This window comes from Mastigoproctus giganteus, chromosome 4, assembly GCF_048544385.1.
Source record: "Mastigoproctus giganteus isolate SK-2022 chromosome 4, ASM4854438v1, whole genome shotgun sequence".
Classification (NCBI taxonomy): domain Eukaryota; kingdom Metazoa; phylum Arthropoda; class Arachnida; order Uropygi; family Thelyphonidae; genus Mastigoproctus; species Mastigoproctus giganteus.
Window position 1 is genome coordinate 86,075,815 of NC_143578.1, and position 26,674 is coordinate 86,102,488.

At 40.1% G+C, this 26,674-nt stretch overlaps 1 protein-coding gene across 8 annotated transcripts in view; it reads right to left on the reverse strand.

Annotated features, from left to right (window-relative positions):
• Positions 1–26,674, reverse strand: part of LOC150086883 (uncharacterized) — a 791,472-nt gene that overhangs the window by 206,321 nt on the left and 558,477 nt on the right. The window lies entirely within an intron of this gene.

Sequence of the window (26,674 nt, forward strand, 5' to 3'; positions counted from 1 at the left end):
CAACTTCAGTAGTCATATCATCAAAACCTTCCACACCTACCGATTTCCCCTCGACATGGGCACCTATATATGGTGAGGGGACCTGTATATGGTATCCAGTGATGCTATTGGTCCTTTATATTAACATTACTGGGAAAAAACACCCACAGCACAGGCTAACATAAATGGAATCTGGTGTGTTTGCCATGCACTGTGACCCATGGAAATTCGGCAGTGTGGGTATGGTGTCTGGGTAGCCCTGGCACCCCCCCCACTTTCGAGCACATTTATTGCTTGCCAGGTAGTGGGCATCCCTTTGGGCTCCATGGCGGGTGGGGACCTCAATATTAAATCCTCATGAATCCTGATAAATATATTTCTCCTGGGGTCCCAACCCAGTCTCGATCTGAAAACTTGACCGTTGATCCCGATAACGTGACTTCTGCTAAGAGACAGAAAACTGAAGTTATATCAGGTCCAACACCTCGCTACCTGATAATGCATTCCACTACTGAGAAGCCCTTAGGATAAATGTCACCTTTCTTTATGCAGAAAGGATTGGTAGGGCTGGCAGGCTCTCCTAAATCTGTCAAATGGCTTCGATTAGGTGACATACTTGTACAGACCAGAAGTGATAAAAATTCAGAACAACTCCTCTGAGCAACATCTATGGGGGAATTCCCATCACTGTTACCCCCCACAAAACACCGAACTCATCCTGTGGTGACATCACAGAAGAATAGGATCTTATCAATGTGATGGAAGAGGAAATCTGTTCTGAATTAAAACCACAAGAAGTGATAGCTGTGAAATGAATATCCATGCGTAGGTATGGGAAAATTGTTCCAACAAGAAACATCATCCTGACATTTAATTCACCAACATCTCCTAATGAAGTCAGAGCTAGCTATATTAACTGTCCAGTGTATCCATATGTACCAAATCCTTTATGGAGCTTTAAGTGCCAGAAATGCGGACATTTGGAATTGGCCTGTCTTGGAGCCATTGCATGCACTCGATGTGCTGGAAAAGATCATGAAACTACAGCATGTTCAGCCACAAAACCCACCTGTATTAACTGCCAAGGAGAACACCCTGCTTATTCAAGAGTATGGAAAGAAGAAAAAGAAATTCAAAGAGTTAAGAGAGAGCTGAACATATATTAGGAGGCAAGAAAAACGGCAAAATCTATGAACACAAACAAATGTACCCATCTACGCTCAGAAGGTAGCAGGGAAATTAGTATTAGCAATGGCCACATGGCAAGGAAGCCTATGGCTTATGCTGCACCAGCCAAAATAAAAAATAAAAAAATATATATAAATAATAATAATAAAATGAAATAACAAAAAAAATAAAATGATAAGAATAAAAATAAAATAATAATAATAAGAAGAAAAATTTTAAAAATAATAATTAATAAGAGAAAAGGAAATAGAAAACCTATGCATTTCCTCTTCTCCTAGGTAATTATCCAGCTGACCTTTGAATTTCCCCAAACTGTCAGCCTCTACCATCCATGTATGTAACTTATTCCACTAATTTATAACTCACTGGCTAAAATAAAACTTCCTTCAATCCAGTCTGAACATCTCCCACCATAACTTGAAATTATGGCCCCTTGTTCTAGAATCATTTATAACTGTGAAAATTTTGCCCTAATTCATTTTGCTTATACCTCTCAGAGCCTTAAACACCTCAATCAAATCTCCTCTAAGGTGCCTAGTTTCTAAGTTCTGCAACCCACATATTCGAGGTCTTTCCTCATATGGATGCCCTTTTGCTGATCTCACCAGGCGAGTTACCCATCTTTGGAACATTTCAAAAAGCACAATGTCTTTCTTTAGGTGCAGTCTCCATAATTGAATGCAGTATTCCAAGTGTGGTCTAACAATAGTCTTACATAATGGGATTATGATGTCCTTATCTCTAGAAATTGTTTGATAAATCACTGATAGGACACCATGGGCCTTCCTTGCAACCTGTCTACAATGCTCTGTGAACTTCATGTCTGACCAAATCTAACACCCAAGTCGCTTTCCTCCACTACCAGCTTTACTTCAACTCTTCCAAGTGTATAAGTTATTTTGGGATTACTGTCCCCCAGGTGCAATACCTTACACTTTGCTGGATTAAAGCATAGCTTCCATTTTTCTGACCATCCCTGAAATCTATTTAGGTCATTCTGAAGAAGCTCTGCTTGGCAGTGATCATTAACTACTCTACAAATCTTTACATCATCTGCAAATTTAGACATCAAGCCGTCTATCCTTCATCAATGTCATTTATGAAAATAAAAAACAACAGTGGTCCTAATATTGATCCTTGAAGAACCCTACTTTTTACATCAACCCAATCTGAGGAATAACCATTTATGGCAACCCTCTGCCTCCTGCCCTGAAGCCATCCAGCTATCCATCTAAGGATTTTACCTGTGATTCTAACCTGTTCCAGCTTATAAAGTAACTGCTCATGTGGGCCTGAGTCAAATGCTTTGCTGAAATTCAAATAAACAATGTCAAAATTATTTCCATAGTCCAGCTATTGAGCAACCCTGTGCTAACCAGATTAGTTAAACATAATTTTCCCTTTAAAAAAACCATGCTGAGTATCCTTCAGAATTCCATTTCTAGCCAAATGATCCTGAATTCCAACCTTGATCATTGTCTCCATGATTTTCCCTACTATTGAAGTTAGACTAACTGGCCAGTAATTTCCCACTTCACTCTTAGAACTGCCCTTATGTATTGGAGACACACTGGCACTCTTCCAATCCAATGGAATCACTGCTGAGTCCAGTGATGCTCTCATAATTAGCTTCAATGGGTCAATGCACTCACTTGCCACCTCCCTTAAGATTATAGAATATATGCCATCAACCCCAGGAACCTTACTGACCTGTAGGCTCAAACGTTTTTCATTAAATAAACATGTGAAATTTCAACATCATTAATTACATTTTTGTCAACTTCACTCCCATAATTTCTCATTGATGTAAAGGGATTTTCTTCTGTAAATATTGATGCAAAGTAACTGTTGAGTTCAACTGCAACTTCAGCTGGGGTATCTAATACTATCCCACATCCATTACATAAGGGTCTGATCTGGTTTGTTCTTCTCTTCTTTGCATTTATCTATGTGAAGAATTTCTTATCCCACTCTTTGCCCTCTTTGCCAGTGATTTCTCATAATCTGCCTTTACTAGCCTAACCTTTTCTGTGGCACTATTTCAGATCAATTTGTAGCTATTATAGGCTTCAGTAATTTTTATTGCTCTGTAATTTTTCCATTCTTTTTTTTGGCTGATGATGTATAAGCTTGCTTTCTTGTATCATATGCCTCTAATGCTAATGCCGTCTTTTTCCTTTTTCTGCTGAAGTAACCTGGCAACTTCATTATTCGTCCAACTTGGAATCCTCCTCGTGGAGTATTTTTTTAATGGTATACTAGGGGGCTTCACCCCCTGCTCGCTTCTTTTGATAAAATAAAATAAAATAAAATACTTACAGAAGCTTTCGACTCTGTGTGTGTCTCTTCCTCAGCTATGAATACATAAATACATTACTATATCTATATAATATTGGTGTAAATACACCATAGATAACTCTTAAAGGAAAAAACTACAACAGTAGTGTGAAAGGCATCATTTCATCTGTATCTCATATTGTGCCCATCTTTCACAACGGGTTACCATGTATTGCCCTACATCGAATAAGTAACGCTTCACTAATAGAGAAGACTATTGTCACTTATTCTCGGTTGGCACCACCACCACCCAGACAGCACCGTTTCAAAGCTAGTTGGCTTTTCGTCGGTGAGTGCTTTTTACACTACTACAAGAGTTGTCTATGGTGTATCTACGAAAATATTATATAGATATAGAATCTTAAACTCTTAAAATATTATGCCTCTTTGCATTTAGTTTATTTAAATAAATACATTACATGTGGAAATCAAGAATGGTACCGTGTGGTTAAGTTAGATAAACATAGCACGTGATCATGCATAACAGGAGTTTGTTTTACCCCAGTAAAAGAAGCTTCTGTTACATATTTTTGTATTTGTTACATATTACCACGTAACCTGCATCTCTCTCTCTCTCTTTTCCCATTGGTTAAATAAATATCATTAGGAGGAAAATTATTTTAATGTATAGAAAGATATGCATACAAGGCTTCTGTGATTAATGTTTTAAAGGTATACCATAATTCAATTGTATTCGCTATCTGTGCGATATCTACATAGTTAATAGAGGCCATGAAGCATCTTAATGGATGTCAGATGAAATAATTAGACATGTGGCAGAGAAGAAAAATGCATAGGATACATATAAATTAATTGGTGACATGGAAGCCTCTGATAGATATAAGCTGGTCTGTAAGTCACAAAGGACATTAGGCGTGCAAAGGCAGATTATGAGAAATCTTAGGCAAGGGATACAAAGAAAGACAGTAAAGAGTTCTTTACCTATGTAAACTCAAGAAGGAAAGGGATGAAACAGATTCGTCCACTGGATATTGATGGTTCAACTGTTAATGATCCTGCTCAGGTGGCTGAGAAACTAAATGAGTATTTTGCATCTACATTCACACATGAGTTATTCAGGGAGGGGAATGCCAGAGGTGAATTAAATTCTGGCAGTGAGCTAGATGATTTTGTAATAACTGAGAGGAAAGTGGAGGAGAAATTGTTGAAGATAAACATAAAAAAGGCACCTGGGGTGAATGGGATCTATCCAGTTATATTAAAGGAGGCAGCAAAAGAAGTAAGCAAACTTAGCCATAATTATGAGAGCTTTCTTGGACTCAGAGGAAGTATCTATGGACTGGAGATGTGCAAATGTGACCCCAATTCACAAAGGAAGATCAAAGGGCAACAAAAGTAATTATAGACCTGTTAGTTTAACATTAACCAGTGCCTCCATTAATTTCCCTGTTCCAGGGAAATTAATGGAGGCACTGGTTAAAGAAGCACTACAGGATCATCTAGACAAGACTTCAGTTATAGCTCGGACACAGCATGGGTTTGTTAAGAGGAAGTCTTGTCTGGCCAATTTGATTGGATACTGTGATGTGGTCATAAAGGAACTGGATGCAGGGAATAACTTTGATATCATATATTTGGATCTTAGAAAGGATTTTGATACTGTTGCACATGGAAGACTGCTGCACAAATTGGAGCAGTGTGGCATTGGAGGCAAATTGCTGCTATGGATAAAGGAATGGTTGAGTGGGAGAAAACAGAGTGGTAATCAATGGACACTGCTCTTTGTGGACTAAAGTTATTAATGGAGTCGCTCAGGGTTCAGTGTTGGGTCCATTGTTGTTTTCTGTGTATAAATGATATTGATGATGGTATATCAGGCTTAATGTCCAAGTTTGCAGACGATATGAAGGTTGACAGGGTTGTTAAGGACACTAATGATAATATGCTGCTGCAATAGGATCTAGAAAAGTTGAGCAGATGGGCTGAGAGGTGGCAAATGAAATTTAACATTGACAAATGTAAAGTACTACGTATGGGAAACAGCAACCCCAGAGCAACGTATCAACTCTGTGATACTACACTGACAGTGGTAGAGAATGAAATGGATCTGGGGGTAATTGTGCAGGCAGATATGAAGTTCTCTGAGCAGTGCAGACGGGTTGCAAGAGTAGCTCATGGTGTCTTGTCAATGATAAACAGGAATTTTTCTAGTAGGGATAAGGAGGTGATTATTCCCTTGTATAAGGAAATGGTCAGGCCACACCTTGAGTATTGTATACAGGTCTGGAGGCCTCATTTCAAGAAGGATGTAGAGCTGCTGGAACGAGTAGAGAAGGGCAACAAGATTAGTGAATGGAACAGAGGCTGAGCCTGAAAGGTATTTGGAACAAAGAGATGGGTGAAATGGGAGTGTTTTTTTTTTTTTTGTTTTTTTTGGCTGATGCTGCATAAGCTTGTTTTCTAGCATCATATGCCTCTACTAATGCTAATGCTAATCAATTAGAGACAAATTAAAATCACCCATAATAAGATGTTGATGCTTACTTGCCCATTCCAGTTGAATGTAGAGGTTCTGATCATGATCTTCACAATCACCTGGCCAGTAGATTACTCCCGCCCTCATTATACCTTTGCTTCCAACTATCTCACACCATACAGATTCTATACTAGAATGTGAAATGCCTGAATCCAGGAAAGCTTTCATTGCACTCAGGCTGCTTTTGATAAAAAGCATGACCCCACCATTCATTCTATCCTTCCTAAATACATTATACATACCGTACTGAAACTCGGTGGCACCATGTTTCCGTAAACCCTATTTTGTCAACGTTATTTGTCCTAACCAGCAGTTCGAATTCACTCAATTTATTGATGACACTTCTGACATTACTGTATAAACAATTAAAACTTAGTATTCTTGTATAGTTAACTACCCTGACACACCCCTTAAAGTTATTTAATCTCGCTTCCCTGGCATAAGCTGCCAGCTCGTTTGAAACATTTCTGCCCTCAGAACATCTTGCTAATATGTTCTGTTGCAGTAACAAACAAGAACTCTTGTGGTAAGTGCAAGTGTTAATTTGACCAATATTATCGGATAAATGCATATCTACAGTGGCGAACAAAAAAATGCATCACTCTTGTGAATTTTGCAAATAATGTTTTGTGCTGCATTGTGGGTTGCAGAAATATTTGAAATGCATTTATTAGAGTAAAATGCCAAAGAGTAAAATGCGTAATTAATGGAAATATGTGAAATCATGCAAATTGCAATGATGATAACCAAAACATACATTTTTTTGCATTTACGTGGACAAACCGAAATGACAAGTTAATGTAATAGTATTATTTACTGAAAATCTGCAAAATAAGTCCTCAATCCTTTGTTGATTCTCCTTGAGCTGCAATTACAGCCTTGCAATAATCTGTCATATAGTTAATCAACTTCTGGATATACGGTTGCCCAATTTTGTGGTACCACACCCTTACATTGTTCTCCTGCAGCTGAATCTTACTTGTTGGCTTCTTCTGAGCTAGATGACATTATGTATCAGTAATAGTCCCTTTTATGCTATTTAGATTTAATGATGAGTTTGTCTTCTTGTCTCACAAGGCTTAAAACATATTTACACCAACATTTTCCCTCTTTTTTTCTCCCTTAAGGTCCAATCATACCTCAGAAATGCTGGCATTATAGTGTTGAGGTATGATTGGACCTTAAGGGAGAAAAAAAGAGGGAAAATGTTGGTGTAAATATGTTTTAAGCCTTGTGAGACAAGAAGACAAACTCATCATTAAATCTAAATAGCATAAAACTTACCAATTTTGCTGTGTGGCAAGGTGCTGAGTTCTGTTGAAAAATGCAGTTTTGGACGTCTGTGTGGTGATCCCTAATAACGGGTTTCAGGCACTCCTCCAAGATAGCAATATAGATTTCTGCATTCACTGTTCCGTTAATAAACTTAATTCACTCCGCCCCTTTGTTTGTTATGCATCCCCAGACCATCTGACTGGCAGGGAATTTTCCAGTCAGTGTTATGCAGTCAGGATGGTATGCCTCCGATTTTCGTCTTCTGACATATCGATTCTCATCTGAGCCATGCAGGTTGAATTTCAATTTGTCAGAAAAGATGACGGTGTCCCATTGCTCTTTTGTCCATGAAACATGCATTTCAGCCCAAGCAAGTCGCTTCTTTCTCATTTGTTGGGTCAACAAAAGCTTCTTCTTGGGCGGATAGGCATGCAGATCCCTGACAACATTCCGAAAGCCATCTTTGGATAGTTCAACACCAGAGGCCATCTCAAAGTACAGTTTTAGATCATGAGCACTAGCATGGCGATTACAAAGGGGTAGTCACTCTCTTACAGTCTGATCCAGGTCTTCTCTTCACATCACTGGTTTCATGCTTTAATTTCAGCACTCAGGATACTGTTGACTGGTGGTAGGCTATTTTATCAGCGATAGCAAGCATAGAAAGCCCTTTCTGGGACAGAGCAACGGCTACACTTTTTTCCCTTGGTGTCAACTGAACATATGGAGCCATGCTTATACCTCCACAAAACAGGATACTAATGAGGATGTATACCCTTCCAACGCTGTATTTATAGAAATGGCTGATGCAATACCTTTGCTTTGCGGCACACAAAATGACTGTAATCAAGCAATATCCTATACGTTTCACTACAAATGTTACTTTTTTTAAGGTGATGCAGTTTTTTTGTCTGCCACTGTATATTACCCTTGTCCCCCCAGACTAGCAGTTTCTCCCTGAACCTTTAAGGCATCCTAAATAATACTGGCAAAAACTCTTGCACCACCCTTTTTAAATGTATCTCATCTCTACAAAACAGATCCCTTCTAAATTTGTAGGCCAAGCTGATAGAAATTTGCCACCAAAAGTCTTGCAGAGTCCTTAAAGTCTTGAGTTAATCCACAAGGCTTTTAGCATATAATCCCTCGTATCGTGCCTGGGAAGAATTGCAGACACAAAGACATTGTGACCTAACTCGTGCCATTTCTTTAGCATGGTCCTATATTTGTCTAACAAATCATCAGATTGTGTATGCTTAATGTCATTAGTCCCCACATGAATAATAATATTCTCTTTACCCCCATTGAAATCTGACAGTCTGTTGGTGACATCAGTAATAGTTACTCCCGGCAGAGATACCTTGGTCATAGTCCACCTATCCTTATAAAAAAAAATATTTCCTGTTTCCCTGACAATTGAGTCCCCTAATAAAACTAAGTCCTTTTGAACCAGAGTAGTTTGCACTTTGTTATTCTGTTCTGGGGCCTGAATCGGGAGTGATTCAGGCCCCAGATGTTCCATTGGAACCCTGACCAAAATGACCATTTCACCAAAAGAGTCATTCACTCCCATCGCATGCTTCCTGTTAAAGTTCACGAAAACCCATACACAGAAGGACCAATCAGCTGCCACTCCTATATCTCCTAATGCTCCACCAGTAACGAAAGAAGTTACTAGAGAAGAGAAAAAGAAGCCCGAATTACCCTGTAGTTCCCAAGAAAAAATGGATGTCGAGGAGGAGGAGGAGGTACCAGATGACTCAGTCTTGGAACTCTTTGAGGAGGAGGAAATGGACATAGAACAGCATCCATACTTCCCCACAAAGGAAAAATTCAAGATTGACAAAAGTAAGCCCTCAGCACCTCGGAAGCCGCTTGATGGACCCACAAAGCCAAAATAATGGCTAAATTCCTACAATGAAATTGTTGCAGATTCCAGTGAAATACTGATGACATCAAGCAGAAGCACGAACCAGTCTGCTTTTGCTTCCAGACAGCTTACTCCACCATGTGTAAATCACAATTTTTCGTAAGGATAGAATTGTGGATGGCCTGCTTGTGGAAGATTGGCTATCCTTGTGGGCAACAAGATCCCAGTTCAGCCTTTGATACTTACAACCAGCATAGAGGCTGTTGCAATTCACCTTACTGTGGGTTTTGTGTTCATTTATTTCTATTTATTTGCCACCTGAGACTGACATCCCCAGAAAGACCTTGATGATCTAATTGTGTAGCTGCCTACTCTGGAGGTCTGGACGTAACTTGTGGGGTAGTGCTAGTTTTAATGGAAGGGGATGAGTCATTGTGCACATGCTCAATGACAATGACTTTTCCCTTCTAAATGTGGGAACTATCACCTTCTTCCACATGGCTACCCGTACGTTTCCTGCCATTGATTTTTCTATCTACTCCTTTCACTCACTTGGGAAGAGGAGGAGAACCCACATGGAATTGATCACCTCAATGCGATAACCTGCTTACACAGTGGGAGACCATTCTTCCTTTTAGGTTACCAGGGTGGAAGATAGATCAAGCTAACTGGAATGCCTTCCAACATCTGGCAGAGTTTCCCATCACCGCAGTCAGTCAGTCAGGAGCCCATCAATGATGCGTCATGTACATCACAGAAAATATCATCCAAGTGGCTGCAAATGCCATTCCAAAAACATCTACCCAGTTTCCAGCTTTTCCCAAACCACGATGGAATTCACAATGCATGGCAGCAAAAAAAAAAAGGCTCAAAACAAAGCTTGGAGGATATTCCAATGATATCCTACCATAGCCAAATCTAACAGCTTTTAAATGTGCACAAGCCAAAGCATGCCAGGGTCAAAAGGAATCATTCATCCATTTTTTTACATTATCTGTTATCCAGTCTACCGGCAGTAAGGTGGTAAGTGTAATGTGTAAAGTGTGTTGTCATACGGCACCAGGGGTTTCCCCAATCTCTGCATTGGTTTCATTGTGGGCGAGCCAGTTCGCTGGGATATGTCAGAGATTTAAAAGTGTGTGGGAATTGTTCATGGGTAGTGTCATGTACCTTTATTCTTCTGGTCATTTAGCCACTGGGCCAAAGCTGAGGCCCAACATTGCCCCACTTACGCCCCATGGCGGCAGACCAGGAACCAAACCCAGTAATCTTAGTTTCACTCTGGCACGTAAAAAAAAAAAAAAAAAAAAAAAGACGCGCTGACATAGGGATAAAATCGTTTGGTTTTGCTAAGTTTTTGGTGTGTAGGGTTTTCACTAGAGTGTAGGTAGAGAGAGCAGAAGGCTGAGGGAGAAAGACAGAAATATGGGTCCAATAGAGTAGGTAGCCCCAGTTTTCAGTGGGGCATGCCCTTTCCCCACCAGAGTAGAAGATATGGGGTGGTGAGGAGGGCAGAGGATGAAAGTGTTTCCCCTCCCCAAAGGATGTAGGTATAAATGTGAAGGGGGCTAGAGTGCCCTCTTCAGATCGGCATATGGCTATTGGCAGCTACTGCTGCATTTCTGTTTTCAAGTTTCTTCACTCATGGGGCAAGCCCTGTCCTTGTGCTTGTGTCCCTCATCTTTAGTTTAAGCCCTTACATTGTCCTGGCCGGTGTCTCAATAGTGGTACTTTGATGTCAGTCATTATAGATGGTGATTAATGTCCTTCTTCTGATGAAGAGGTCTTGTGCAAACTGGGATAATGCTCCATATTCATCCTCAGTATCTATGAAATGGGATTCCAATCCTTTTGGTATCTTATTTTTGTTATAAGTACCCCTCTGAGGTCTTATATTGTGGACTCTCGTAGACTATGTGATTCCAGTTTTCTGTCTCCCCACATGTACAGTTGGGGCCCTCAGTCAGTCCGAATCCGTGCAGCTTCTCATTGTAGGGACCATGTCCTGTTATTAACGATGTCATATGGTACCCTGGGAAGTACCAGGCCGGCTGTTTTGGGAAGATGTTCCGGAGGTCTGGTAGATATCTTCTGGTTATTTTGCCCTTGGTGGTCTCCATCCATCTTTTCTGCCATAAGTTTAGCAGGTGGGTCTGTAGTCTACTTTTCTGTTTTTAGGTTGTTCACTGGGTTAGTTGTGTATTCCAGATGTGTGGCCACCACTCCCCAGGATAGCAAATATAGCAGACCTGTGCGAACGGCCTGCAGGTCCAATGGAAGCACTCTAGTGAGTGCTTCGCTTCCATGGTCAATATCAGGTCGTCTGCAAATTCTTGTGTCTAAGACAATGTTCTACAGAAGTAGTCCCAACACCAACCCCTGTGGACAGCCTCTGTGCACTTCTCTTGTGATCTTTTGATACTCTACATTGATCTCTACTCTTCTATGTGAAACAGCCTCCATAGCCGAGTGGTCAGGAGCGGGAGTGCAGTCACTCTTTGAGTAGACTGGGGTTCAAGCCCCTGACTGCTAAATATTGTTGATCTGCCAACCCGCACTGGACCAGCACGGCAGATTATGGTCCATTTCCCTCAGCATGAATTGTTAAGGAGGCTTGATAATGGCTGTAGTTTACCTTTTTTTTTTTTTTTTTACCTTCTATGTAATAAATAGTTTTCCATGACCTTGAATAGGTTGGTTGGCACCCCTGCCTCCCTCAACCTCGCCAGGATGCTTGGCCACCAAAGTGAGTCAAACGCCCCAGAAAAGTCAACCAAGACGAGAAGCAGGTACTTGTTTCTACATTCTTGCACCACCCTGAATAGATTTCCCAGTGCATCCACTGTCAAGGTCCCTTGAAGCCATACTGATTTGTGGCATGGAGCCCAGCTTTTGTGTAGTGGGCAATTATTCTTCTGTGAAGTCGTCTTTCAAATACTTTACTTACCACTGAGAGCAGTGCAATGGGTCGATATGCATCTGGGCTTTTTGGGTTTTTTGGAATTAGTTTTAAGTTGGCCGTTTTCCATGCCTTTGGAAAGTGGCCCACTTCCAGCCATCTGTTGTACAGGGTGAGAAATAGGTATGGTGCATATTCAACAGTTTTCTTTAGGATTTCAGGCTCAATCATGTTGAGACCTGGGCATTTCTTGCTTCTTACTCGACAAGCGGCCACACTGAGCTCATTCATGGTAAAGGGGGGCTCCATCGCTTGATTGGTTTAACTAGCATTTGCTCTTGCATATTTGGCGCTGTGCTGGTAGTATTGGCATTGCTGGTTTCTGATAGATTGTGTTCAGTATGTTGCCCATCGGATGCTCCCAGGTCATGGTAAGGTTTCCCTACCTCCTGGTAGTAGCATTCACCTCCCGCTCTGGACATTTTGTTGGTAGTTACCTTACAGACTAGGCCTCAGGGGGTCAGTGTTTCCTTCTGTGGATACTAAAAGCTCCCAACAACGTCTTTTGCTCTTCTTAATGGCATCAGTATAACGGTTTCTTATCTCTCTATACTGCTGTCTCAGGGCTTCGACTTCATTTGCAGACCATGATTTGCGAGTTCCCTGAAAGTCTTTACTTAACTTTTATTGTTTGCTGCCAGACCGTGGCAATTTCTCGAGTCCACCAGGGTACCGCCCCCAGTTGGGGGTGTTTCTTTTTTATTGCTTGGTTACTGATAGTTGTAATCAGTTCCATAGTACCTTTCTGCAGTTCATCCGGGCTGTTCAGTAGGTTCGGGGGTTAGTGGGTTACTGCTGATCGCTGTGGTCAGTAGTTCTTTGAATAGTGGCCAGTCCGATGCTTTTGGCAGCTGCATATCTTTGGCATTGTTGATTGATTGTTGTTGCTCTTGTCATTGTTCTTGTGCATTATAACTCGGTGATCCAAGGTTGTGCAGGCTTCCTCCACCCTCCAGTCGGCCACATGGTTCGCCAGGTTCCTAGTGGCTAAGAATATGTTGATGGTGTTACAGAATGTCGGGGGGGGGATTCCGTAGCCAGGTGGGCAGGAGCAGCACTGCATAGCACACACTTCTTGATTAGACTGGGGTTCGAGCCTGTGAGCCACCAAATATGGAGGATTCAGAAAGGTGAAGGAATGACCACCGCATATCCCCGGAGCAATATGGCCTTAGTTGCTAATGCTCCTAAAAACCAAACAACAACAGAATGTTGGTAGCCGGTGTGGGTGGTTTAGGACTGCTAGATGTAATCCTGACAGGTAATTCTCAAGTTGCTGTCTCTCTTCTATCATCTGTAGTGCTGTACCATAGCACTACAGTTTACATCTGCTCCTATTATGATTCTTTCATTTGGCAGGGTGTTCTGTAGGTAGTGTAGGTAGTTGATGGCAATCTCTCTTTCTTGTCCCAGCCTACTGTATAGAGCCACCACGTAGAGGGAACCCAGAACTGTGATGATTTGGGCAAAGGCTGCCCAAGCCGTGCATAGCTGCATTATTCTTGTTGTGTTAATATTCTTCTTTCTGACCAATACTGCCACCCACGGGGTGTCTTCCTCTGTATGGATCACTTTATATTGTAGTGGGTGGCCCACCACCAGATTTGCATGGACGTATGACTCCTGTAATATAATAACGTCTCTGTTCTCTTCATCAGCCTTGACTCAAATCTGGTCAGTAACCGCTTTTGCTCACTGGGCATTTGTTTGTATTATTTTGATCATGGTTGTGTTATATTTCTTAATTTTTGTACCCATAATCGATTCTGTTCTGGTAGGTGCGCTTAGCTTTTATATAGATTGGGCAGTTAGGATCCCTGATCGAGTGTGTATATTTGAGTTTCATTGTTTTACAATTTGCGCACATGGCTTCCTTGTCTTTGTGTGGGCAGTCTTTATATTCATGGCTGTTTTCAGTACAATGTCCGCATGTTGGGACCATCTGTGAACAGACGTGGCTGGAGTGGCCTAACGTAAAGCATCTCGGTACTGCCGCCCACTCTTGAAAACAAGAGCTTCCCCATTCTATGTAGACCCTTGTCTCGTCTTTTAGGACTTGCCATGCCTCCAGGATAAGTTCCACACTCCAACTGTTTTATACCTCCTTTCGCCTTTATGTGGTACTTTGGTGTTATCACTTCTTGCGGCTCCTTGTCAGGGATTTCGCTTTGGAGGTTTCTGTGGTAAAGTTCTTCGGCTAACTGGGTGGTCATGATTTCTGGGCTAACGTCATAAGTTAATGTTTGGTCCCTTCCTTTTGGGCAGCTGAGCCACTAATCCAAGGGCGTCAATCTTGAGGTTTTCAATGATGCTCTGGATTTCTTGTCTGGTCTCTGTCTCTATTACAAGTCCTACGTCTCTCATCTTTCATATCCCTTTTATTCGTGTTAACTTGAGGTCCTCCTTCATGCTATTTAAACTTTTGCTTTGAGATCTTCGCTTGTGGGAATTTTTCCTGTTTCTTTTGGTCTGAGTATCACCAGGTTTAGTGTTGGTAGGAGCGTTTCCTCTTCTGGTGTGTTTTTGTTGTCTGTTGGGGTCCACAGTGCTTCTGAATATATCAGGGCCCGCTGTGGCATTTGTCTTGCCCCGCATTCCATACAGGTTTGTAGCCTCGTGGCTATTCTTTCACTTTCTAAGTATGTATCATAGAGAATTATCTCCATTTTATGAAATATTGTCACAATTTGAGATCTCAGTCCGGAGGAGATCCTGTTAGGGTTCTCTTTGAATATATTTTCACAGGGCCATTTTTAAAATGAGTGTTTTCTCATAGATGGAGCCCTCTGGAAGAGTGTGGTTTCTGTTGTTTGTCATTGGTCAATAAAGTGGCTAAATATGGCTAAAAAACTTCTCGTTCAGCGGAGCTGCAACTTGTAACACGTGGATTTGATACCCTTACTGATACTTTTATGCAATTATAAGGCTGAGTAAAGAATAAATACACTAGATTAATCAAAAAATCACAAAATAATGCTATACTACTAATTTTAAATCAAAAGTTTTAAAAAACCAATAATTTCAAATCAATAAATAAGAAAATCCACTTAGCGGCTTTGAACACGTCTGGCTCCCACTAGCCTCGTCAGCAGACTCTGCCAACAACAGGCCATTTTCCTTACAACAGACCATTCACTACACAGGAACAAAAAAGAGCTCTTACTCTTTCTAATGCAAGTGGTGTTGGACCAGATAGCATCCATTATGAAATGATTAAGCACCTTTCACCAACATCTATGGATCACCTGCTCCAAAAAGTATAACAGAATCTATATTGAGAAGCAGTTTCCGGATTGGATTCCTGGCACATGGCAATTGTTCTTTTGCAAAGTCAGGAAAGGATCCTAAAATTCCCACTTATTATCGTCCTATTGCTCTGATTAGCCAACCATGCAAAATCCTGGAGAGAATGGTCAACTTTCATTTAATATGGTATTTAGAATCAAATGACCTTCTCTCCATCATCCAGTGTGACTTCCAAAGGAATTGGTCTGCTCTAGATCATCTTATTAACTGGAAACATCAATCCAGGATGCTTTTCTAAAACAAGAACATTTGGCGTCCGTATTCTTTGACATGGAGAAAGTGTATGACACAATTTGGTGATTTTGCATCTTAAAAGATTCGCATAGCCTTGGTCTAAGAGGGCATCTCCCTGTTTTTAGTAAAAACTTTTAGCCAATCGGTCTTTCCATGTTCATGTGGGATCCTCACTCTCTCGTCCCGTCTGCCAAGAGGAGGGAGTACCACAAGGATCAGTATTAAGTGTCACTCTTTTCACCATCAAAGTAAAGTTCATCACAGAATAAGAATAACTTCCTCCAACTGTAAACAGCGCCATCTATGTTGGTGACTTTAGCATATTTTCTCAGTCGTGCAACATGAGGGTTATTGAAAGACAATTGCAACAAGCCATTGATCGGCTTAATTCCTGGGCACTGCTAATGGATTCAGGTTCTCGCCACAGAAGACCATTTGCATACCCTTTTTTGTCATAAGCGTAATCTTCACCCTGAACCTGAATTAAGGCTTGGAAAGAATGCTATTCCAGTAGTGTCAGACGCAAAATTCTTGGAACTCATATTTCATAAGAAGTTGATCTTTTTGGAACATATCCATCAACTCCATACAAAGTGCACAGTAGAACTACATATTCTTTGCTCTCTCTCCTATATGTGTTGGGGTGTGGACCGGTACACTTTACTACACTTCCACACTGTGCACTTGTATGATCCAAACTAGATTATGGGTCCTAGGTATATACTTCAGCCAGAGAGAGAGCGTACTTTGATGGCTTGATCGTATCCATCATCAGGCTATCCGTCTCGCTACTGGAGCATTTCGAACATCTCCTGTCCGGAGCCTATACATGGAAGCAAATGAACCATCGCTCTTGCTTCGACATAAGCAGTTGTCTCTAAAGTATGCTTTCAAACTGAAATCCCTACCAGACCATCCTATGTGGACATCCATTTTTGAGCCACTGGAAAATTTGTACAGTGCCCGTTAGACTGCCAATCATTCGCATCCAAGAGCTACTCAGAGAGTTTAACATCACGGTAGACAATGTTGCACAAACACCAAAGCATACCCTTCCACCCTGGCATACTCATATTCCATCATGCAACTTTTCCTTTAAGAACTGGATAAAGTCTGAGACTCCATCATCTGTCTACCTGCAGCTCTAAACAGCACACTAATCTGAACACTCCAACTTTCTGCCAGTTTGCACAGATGGCTCGAAGTCGGAACTGGGTATGGGATCTGCTGTTGTCTTTCCAGACACCACTATATCTCAGTAGATCCTTCCTGAAAACAGCATATACACTGCAGAGCTGCATGCTATATGGTTAGCCTCGGATCACATTAGAACTTGTCAATACCAAAGGTCTATAATATATATTCCGATTCTTTAAGTGTATACAGGCTTTATTATCTTTGAGACAATTCTCATCCAGTTCTGTGTTCGATTTAGCAGAAGATACATTCTCTTTATGAACACAAGATTGATATCCACTTCTGGTGGGGCCGACCGGGCTAGCTGGGTGGGTAAAGCACCTGCCTGGCAACCCAAAGGTCGCGGGTTCGAATCCCGCCTCGGGCTTGGATCAAAGTACTGCAAAAAAAAAAAAAACTTCTGGTGGATATCAATATATCCTAGCTGCATTGGGATAAGTGGAAATGATTTGAGTGACACTGCAGCCAAATCAGCAGCTCCCACTAATAATCATTGCCTGTTAGTTCCCTATACAAACTAAACTGTATACACTCAGTCAGATTTTATCAGACAACGACCATGTGTCAGTAGTTTTAAAGTTTTTACAAGCTATTAATATATACACACATATCTAAATTACATGATTTACATTTATACTTATACTGCTTTTTATTTATATTATTATTATTATTATTAGCCATATGGTGCAAGGAAGCCTGAAGCTTATGCTGCACCAGCCAAAAAATTCTGAGTTACCCTGAGAGAGAGAGAGAGAGAGAGAGAGAGAGAGAGAGAGAGAGAGAGAGAGAGAGAGCGCTCCAAGAAAAATGATATCCAGCTCAAGACCCTGGGTGTGCCAAGCCATACTCACCAGATGTGAGCCCCTGAGGTAAATATAATTTACCAAAAGCTTTTCAAATGTTCTAAAAGTTTCTGGTATACCACATAAAGAATAAAGTAATTGGGAAACAAACAAGTTTTGCTCTACATAGTCACCTCTAAGCTACACATGTGAAGCAACTTTCTGTCATATTTTCTAGCCTACTTATTTAATATCCACCCAGACTTGAGTTCACCTTTGTTGATGCTGCTGCTCTTGTGACTGACACTGCAGCCAAATTTCTTTCTGAATTCAGAAACCCAGTTCTTAAGAGCACTGTATGATGGACAATCATTGTATAATGTTTTCATCATAGATTTACTAAAACACTTTCCAAAAAAAAATTTTTTTAAATAATAATAAATGTTATTGGGGATTATTGTGTGACACAGAGTGAAACAGAAGACAGAATAAATAATGACAAGTGTAATACTAATTGTAAAACACACATATATTTAATACATACAAAAGCTTTCGGTTATTATGGTAACCTTCATCAGTCAAACTGACAGTTAAGAGTGTGGAACATGAGGGCGTGTACTGCCAGGCATGTATATGAAACTGTGTGATGCAATAGTTAATTGTTTGATGTTGAAGCCTGTGGCTGTGACGTATGTGAACGGTGCCAACGTTTGTCATTCATCAAAATGGTTGCTTCAATTACAGGGTGGACACGACATCCACTGCTTCTGTTGACTGAGGTATTAGAGCATGTGATGTTCAATGACTCCAACCAGGCACATCGCCGGTAGTGGCAGGACCTATCTACAATCATGACATTGCGGTGTGGGTCAATGTCAATAGTAATAAAATAATAAATGTATTTTATTACTACACAGCTTTCTTCCTTGTGACATTGTTTGTCTCAGTAAATTTCTTATAACAACAAAAAAACAAATAAAATAAATAAAGTAATATTTCAGACAGACATCCCTCTAAAAAATAGGGTTACATAAATATAAAATGTTTGCAATTTAATATTACTGTGGGGGGGTTGGTGGGGAGAATATTTTATTTTTATTTTTATTTTTTATTTATTTCTGTAATCATAAATCTCGTTATCTCACGTTATCCTTCCAGACCCACCTCTTTTAACTTTGTATTTCTCAATTAAATTTCCCCCTTAATTTACCTCCCCTCCACGTTAACACCTGACTTGTATACTGCACAGAAGATCACAGATTCTGGGGGAATAATAGTTCGTGTATGTCTCCTCTGGACTGGCTGAGTATTCAGAATGACTCAATACTACACATGATAAACATATACAATTTTGTTTATTTCACAGTATATACATTAAAGAATTGTATCATACAACATCAATTGGTATAATGTTAATAACTGGCATTATATGTGTGTTAAGATGTAAAATTAATAGCAAATGATATAATGTCTCTTCGTGTCTTTCTGCTTTTTCTCCTTCTTGTTTTGGTTACATCTCATAACATTATTTTTTGCCTTCTAGCAGTTAAACTTCCCAACTGGAATTACCTCAGTGGGCTTAACACCTCTATGGATAGTGTCCTAGATTTATAAATCCCCGCTGTAATCTTTCATTAATTTATCCCTTCCAAAATAATTCAATCTTAATATCTTGTAACGTTTCTAGTACATAGAACACCTTTACATCTTAACTTAGAACATACCAGTCTCAAGTACATGTATCTAAATCTTCCTTGCTTTAACTTATCCTTGAGATGAAGTACATACATCTATGAACCCTTTTCTTCCTTTTATACTAATCAATACCAAATCTACTATCAACTAAATAAACATTTTTCTAAAGTCCTTCTCTTCAAATCTACTATCAACTAAATAAACATTTTTCTAAAGTCCTTCTCTTCAAATCTAGTTTAAAATTATTATCTCGTACTTACATATTAACTTAGGGAATCACTCCTTACACTACCTTTTCTCAGTTCAGGGGTGACTCATCATCGACAGCATAGGGCATCATCAGGCTCCAACTGGAATTTTTCATCGGCAAAGTACTGCTGTTCATCTACAGGGATTCTCCTACGTTCAGGAACTCGCTCTTCTTTACATACGGCTATTAAATAAGTTGCTCCGGCCTGCTTTTGGGCGTCTGATCAGTTCGTCGAAACTGGGAAGCATAATAGAATTATCAGGACTCTTCTTACTACTTTATTGAGAAACCTGGCTATGTAGCTCATCCTTATCTTGCTATACCGAGGCCTTTCGATCCTTTTTTCTCAGCTCCAGCATAGGTGTTTCCATCTTTCAACGGTTATCTCCTTCCTATTCCAACAACTCTTAAACAGCAACTCCCACAACTCATTACTCTGTCCCCTGCTTTCTGGCGATTCTCCCGGCACTTCTCGGGATTTCTTTCCAGCCGCACATCACTCAGGCATCTCCACGGGAACTCTCTAAACTTCCACACTGCCCAAAAACTCACAACTGTCCCACAAAAAAAAAAACCTCCCTCACTCCTTTCTTGCATCTGCCTTTTGTTTCAGCCGCTCATTCTATTTTGATCCAATCGTCGTTCGTTCTCCATCATCTCATTATTCTCATTCGCTCTCTCCCACTTCTTCCGTTTTTTCTTGGCCCTCCCTCTCCTGGGGTAACTTCCTGTTTACGAAATTTTCATCAACTTCGATGAACTACAGGGCGTCTAGCAATTTCTAGATATTTCCTTGTGATCATTCCCGATTCACTTACCGCCATTAGTCCACTCTGTTTCTTCTCTACCGCTCCTTGAAATCAGTAAGTGCTCAAGGAGTCGGTCTGTTTCAAATAGCGGCAGCCATTTCTACATAGTGTATATCGCATCCAGGGTTTTCTTCACCCTCCTAGTTCTTAAAATCTTCCTCTCCACAAGGGGGAGTCGGTTCCCTTGTTCTTTCCTTCCAAAGAGCTGCTCACTTTCTGTTTATGCGACCATGAACTGGCCTTGCGGTGCCCCCTTTGTACTAGTGTTCCAGTGCTCCCATTGTCTTGTGTACCGTCCTGCTACCTCCCGTTGTTACGTTAATCCTCCCCTACTTGACTGTATGGTACAGAGCGATCGAAATCTGGTTGAAAATCATCCTATGTAAATAATATTATTTACTATTTACATCTTTTTTTTTTTTTATGTTATAATATTTATAACATAACATTCGCTAGGATAAGTGTAAGAAATTTGTTCTTACATTACCATGTTTGCCTTATTTTCAGATAATGAAATACATTGTGGGCCCATAACTTTTCAAATACCTCTTGTATTTAAATAAAAATCAAAGGATTACCTATATGATCACCACATAATACATGCATTTACCATTTATCAGCTTTTACTTCAGTATTTTTGCATATCAGATCAGATGAGTACAATAGTCAATAACCTTAAAACTGTCAGTCAGTTAGATTTAAATGCTAAAGTATAGAAAAGACACTGGACTATAGGAGAATATTATCTGAATTCCGCCTAGTTTCTAAATTTTTTTGTAAGTTTTCTTATTAAAAAACACAAACTCCATATGCATGCAGAGTTGGCAACTTTTTTTAGCATTAGCATTAGTAGAGGCCTTTGATGCAAGAAAGCAAGCTTATGCAGCATCAGCCAAAAAAAAAAAAAAAATAAATAAATAAAAAATAACCACTTCCACTTCACCCCTCTGTTCGTTCAAAATACCTGTCCAGCTGAGCCTTAAACTTATTTAGGCTATCAACTTCCACGACAAGGGATGGAAGTCTGTTCCACCAACCAACCACCTGCTGGCTAAAGGCAAATTTCCTCACGTCTATCCTACATCTGTCTTTCCTCAATTTGAATTTATGCCCTCTCAGGTGATTACTCTGAGCAAGAGGAAGAATCCCATCAGCATTGAGCATGCTCAAACCATTCAAGGCTTTATACACCTCTATCAGATCACCTCGCTGGTGCCTAGTCCCCAGACACTGTAATTTGCAAAACTTAAGCCTTTCTTCGTAAGAGCACCCCTTTGTTCCATTCACCAATCTTGTTGCCCTTCTCTGTACTCGTTCCAGCATCTCTACATCCTTCTTGAAATGAGGCCTCCAGACCTGTATGCAGTACTCTAGGTGTGGCCTGACCATTGCCTTATACAAGGGAATAATCACCTCCTTATCCCTGCTAGAAAAATTCCTACATATCATTGACAACACACCATGAGCTACTCTTGCAGCCTGTCTGCACTGCTCAGAGAACTTCATATCTGCCTGCACAACCACCCCCAGGTCCCTTTCATTCTCTACCACTGTCAGTGTAGTACCAAAGAGTTGATATGTTGCTCTGGGATTGCTGTTTCCCATATGTAGTACTTTACATTTGTCAATGTTAAACTTCATTTTCCACCTCTCAGCCCATCTGCTCAACCTTTCCAGATCCTGTTGCAGCAGCAGCATAGCTTCAGTAGTGTCCTTAACAACCCTGCCAACCTTCGTATCGTCTGCAAACTTGGACATTAAGCTTGATATACCATCAAGCTTAATGTCCATCAATATCATTTATAAATACAGAAAACAATAATGGACCCAATACTGAACCTCAAGGGACTCCACTAATAACATTAGTCCACGATGAGCAGTGTCCATTGATTACCACTCTCTGTCTTCTCCCCCTCAACCACCCCTTTATCCATAGCAGCAATTTGCCTCCAATGCCACACTGCTCCAATTTGTGCAGCAGTCTTCCATGTGCAAAAGTATCAAAAGCCTTTCTAAGATCCAAGTATATAATATCAAAGCTATTCCCTGCATCCAGTTCTTTTGTGACTGCATCATAGTATCCAATCAAATTGGTCAGGCAAGACTTCCCCTTAACAAAACCATGCTGTGTCCGAGCTATAACTGAAGTCTTGTCTAAATGATCCTGCAGTGCTTCTTTAACCAGTGCCTCCATTAATTTTCCTGGAACAGAAGTTAAGCTCACAGTTCTATAATTACTTGTGTCAGCCTTTGATCCTCCTTTGTGAATTGGGGTCACATTTGCACATCTCCAGTCTATGGGTACCTCCCCTGAGTCCAAGGAAGCTCTCATAATTATGGCTAAGGGTTTGCTTACTTCCTTTGCTGCCTCCTTTAATATAACTGGATAGATCCCATCCACCCCACGTGCCTTTCTTGTATTTATGTTCAACAATTTCTCCTCCACTTTACTCTCAGTTATTACAAGATTCTCTAGCTTACTGCCAGAGTTGAATACACCTCTGGCATTCCCCTCGCTGAATAACTCATCATGTGTGAATGTCGATGCAAAATATTCATTTAGTTTGTTAGCTACCTGAGCAGGATCATCAACAGTTGACCCATCGATATCAAGTGGACCAATCTGATTCATCCCCTTCCTTCTAGAGTTTACATAAGTAAAGAACTCTTTGCTGTTTTTCTTTGCATCCCTTGCCAAAGATTTCTCGTAATCTGCCTTCGCCTGCCTAACCTCCTTTGTAACTTGGTTACAGATCAACTTGTATCTATCATAGGCTTCTGTGTCACGTGTTAATTTGTATGTATCACACGCATTTTTTTTTCTCTGCCATATGTTTCATTAGTTCATCTGACATCCACTTAGGCCTAATCCTTGAACAATATTTCTTAGTTCGTATGTAAAGCCTAGTAGCTTCCAAGATAAGTTCTTTGAATGCTTCCCATTTTGAATTTGCTGTTGGTAACATCATCAGTTGGTCCCACTGTATAGAATTTAAATACCGTCTCAGTCCATCGTAGTCGCCTTTATGGAAGCAATAACCCTTCCCTTTACCCCTAATGGTAGTTACCTCTTTGAGTAAATCCTACTTCAGCACACTGTGATCACTGCCACCTAGTGGTTCATTTACCTGCAGATTCTTAATGCATGAAGAATCACTACTGATAATCAAATCAAGAGTACTACTCCCTCTAGTTGCCTCCCGAACATGCTGATGTAGAAAACAATCATCCAATAAATCCACAAAAGCCTTGCTAGTGTGTGAGTGACCAGCCCCCAAATTCCAGTCAATATCTGGGAAATTAAAATCCCCCATTATAAGACTCTCTGATTTACTGGCCCACTCTATTTCCCTGTACAATTTCTTATTATACTCATCTGAGTCATTAGGCCTATAGCACACTCCTACTCTCAATTTTGATCTCCCAATGCTTATGTCACACCAAACTGACTCGACACTGCACTGTCCAGCAATGTCGCCTGGCTTCACTTCTTTGGATTTTATGTATTTCTTAACTAATATCATAACCCCTCCTCCCTTCCTATCCTGTCTATCCCTTCTGTAGACATTGTACTCCCCAAATTCCAGTTCTGCATTCCTTATATCTGTGTGACACCACATCTCTGAAATCCTCACAATACCTGCCTTTGATGTTTTGAGAAATACCTCAAATTCATCAAATTTATTTACTAAACTCCTAGCATTGGTTTACACGCAAGTATACATGCACCTGTTCTTTTTCTTAGCTACCCTAACACAACCCATGTGTTTACTTGTACCCCAATGATTCCCAGCAGTCTCTGAAATATCTTGCATCTTATTTTCCAGGCTGCGGCTCATTCCAATAGAAGCAGTGCAAGAATCACTTTCACCTCTGCCAGTGGCTACTGTTAATCTATTAGACCTTGTATCCCCCCAATCTAGCAGTTTTCTGACCCACCTAACATTGCCTCGATAGCATCAGCAAACATTCTTGCACCCTTTCTATTTAAGTGTATCCCATCCCTGTAGAAGCAGTCTCTCCTATTAACAAGTACAGACCAGGCTGAAAAAAATTCTACCACTTGAGCCTTGCACAATCTTTCCAGGGCCGAATTGATCGACAGGGCTCTCATCATATACTCCCTCCTATCGTGTCTGGGCAGAATTGCAGACACTTTCAAATTCAACCCTAATTCATGGCTTTTTTTCAACAGTGATCTGTACTTGTTAAGTAATTCCGCCGGTCTCCTACTCTTAATATCATTAGTGCCAACGTGTACAATTATATCACCTTTTGTGCCCTTAAAAGATGATATCTGCTCTACATCAACCTTTGCCTCTGGCAGACATACCCTGGTCCTGTTCCACCTATCCTTTTTACAAAGCACGTTTTCTGTTTCCCTGACAATAGTCACCAACAACTACTAGTTCCTTTGGGACCAGCGCATTCTGCCTTGGGGGGCTGCCGCTGTGTTGCGTGATGACCAAGTGCAAGCTCTGGCATTGGTGTGTGCAGCTGAGGGCTTGATGGGCCCCTCACTTTTAATCCTTCGAGGGCATCCACCCTATCCTTCAAGCTCTCATATAGGCCCATAACAATGCTGAGTTGTCACCTGATTTCCTTACACTCCTTGCATCGCGCGCACACAAAGACATCCCCCATGACAGTATCATGTTCCGTACCCGACTGCTCCACAAACATCAAGCAAGTAGTGCATTTTAATAGGCTGTGATTCAGAGGGCAACTATCCCCCTCAGTTCTCCCCTGCGCCACAGCACCCCCATTAGCTTGAGCCTTTTGCTTTGCTGCTCTGGTCTGAGTCATGATTTCGACTTAATTTCAATAAAATTTCAATTTCAGTACAAAATTAAAACCCTAAACTTATATCCCAACACAGTTATAATGCTATATTTATGTTTCAGTATCGAGTGTGATCTACGAAATCCCTTTATATAACTTCCATATCAAGTTAAGTATTAATTATTTATTTTTTACTAATTATTTATGTTACGTAACTCAAGTCGTTATATGTATAGTTAAAAGTACAATTTAATTGATAATGAAGTTCAACAAGATTAATTATCTGATTAATTGACAATATTATGTACTATACTATACTATATTAAGCTTATGCTATCTATTATCGTGTAACAATGGAGGCAATTTACGAACGGTAAACACGTGGATTTGATACCCTTTCCGATACTAAGTAATACCTACAAAATCTCTATCTAAGTTACTTTAAACTAAGTATCGTAAATAGGAATATAAAGCTACTCTAGAAAATAAGTTAATATGCCAATTTAAGCTAATAAAACAGAAAATAAATCAGAAAAAACTTCTCTGTTCCAGGAGCGGCAAAAATGTACGTCTGCACAGGCTACGCTCGTTCTCAACTCATATATATATAACAATTTCACCAGATAATCTTTTTAAAGGTTACCAGTATCTATCTTCTTTGATATTTTAATCTTTTCTTGGTGCAGTATAACTGTAGTCATTTTTGCACCAGTAAAATCAAAATCAATTAATCCTAACCAGCTTGGCAAGTTCTACTATCGCACCGATTCCATTTTCTGCTGGTTCAACTATACTTCCTGAATGAACTGACTCTGGCCATACATTTTTCCAGTACGCAGTTAATGTTCATGGTTTATTTCTTTGTGCAATAAAGCTATGATTCTGATACAGTCCATAATTTAAAAAATTTTTCCATGCCTCCATCACTTCCACAGATTTGGAATAATTTTTTTCCAAAATGCACACTAACGATTTTCTGATGTAACAGGTTTTAAAAAGGTAGACAATGCCTTGATCTAATGGCTGAATTAAAGAAGTTGTATTAGGTGGTAGGAACATTATTTCAAAGTTTGGATGGCTTAAATCTTTTGGATGGCCTGGAATGTTATCCAATAGTAATAAAACTTTGAAATCTAGGTTATTCCACTTTAAATAGTTTTCCACAGCTGGCACAAAACAATTCAGAAATCATTCTTTAAATAAATCAGTAGTTACTCAAATTATGCCAAGTTCCTTAGGCATAATTTAGGGCTGGAATTTAATTCACAACAAAGAAATTATTCCAATACAGTTCTTAAGAACAAAGTTTAGTAATACATAACCAAAAAAATTTATGAACAATCAAATAAAGATCCAAATAACCTTATAAAAACCTTAAAAGTCACGAACTGTATGCTTCGAAGTCACAATTTTTTTATGGTCTCAAACGAGACCAAGTTCAATAGCACAGAACCTAATGGCTAAAAGGTCAGATGAACAATGGTATACAACACTACACTCTACAATATCCATAC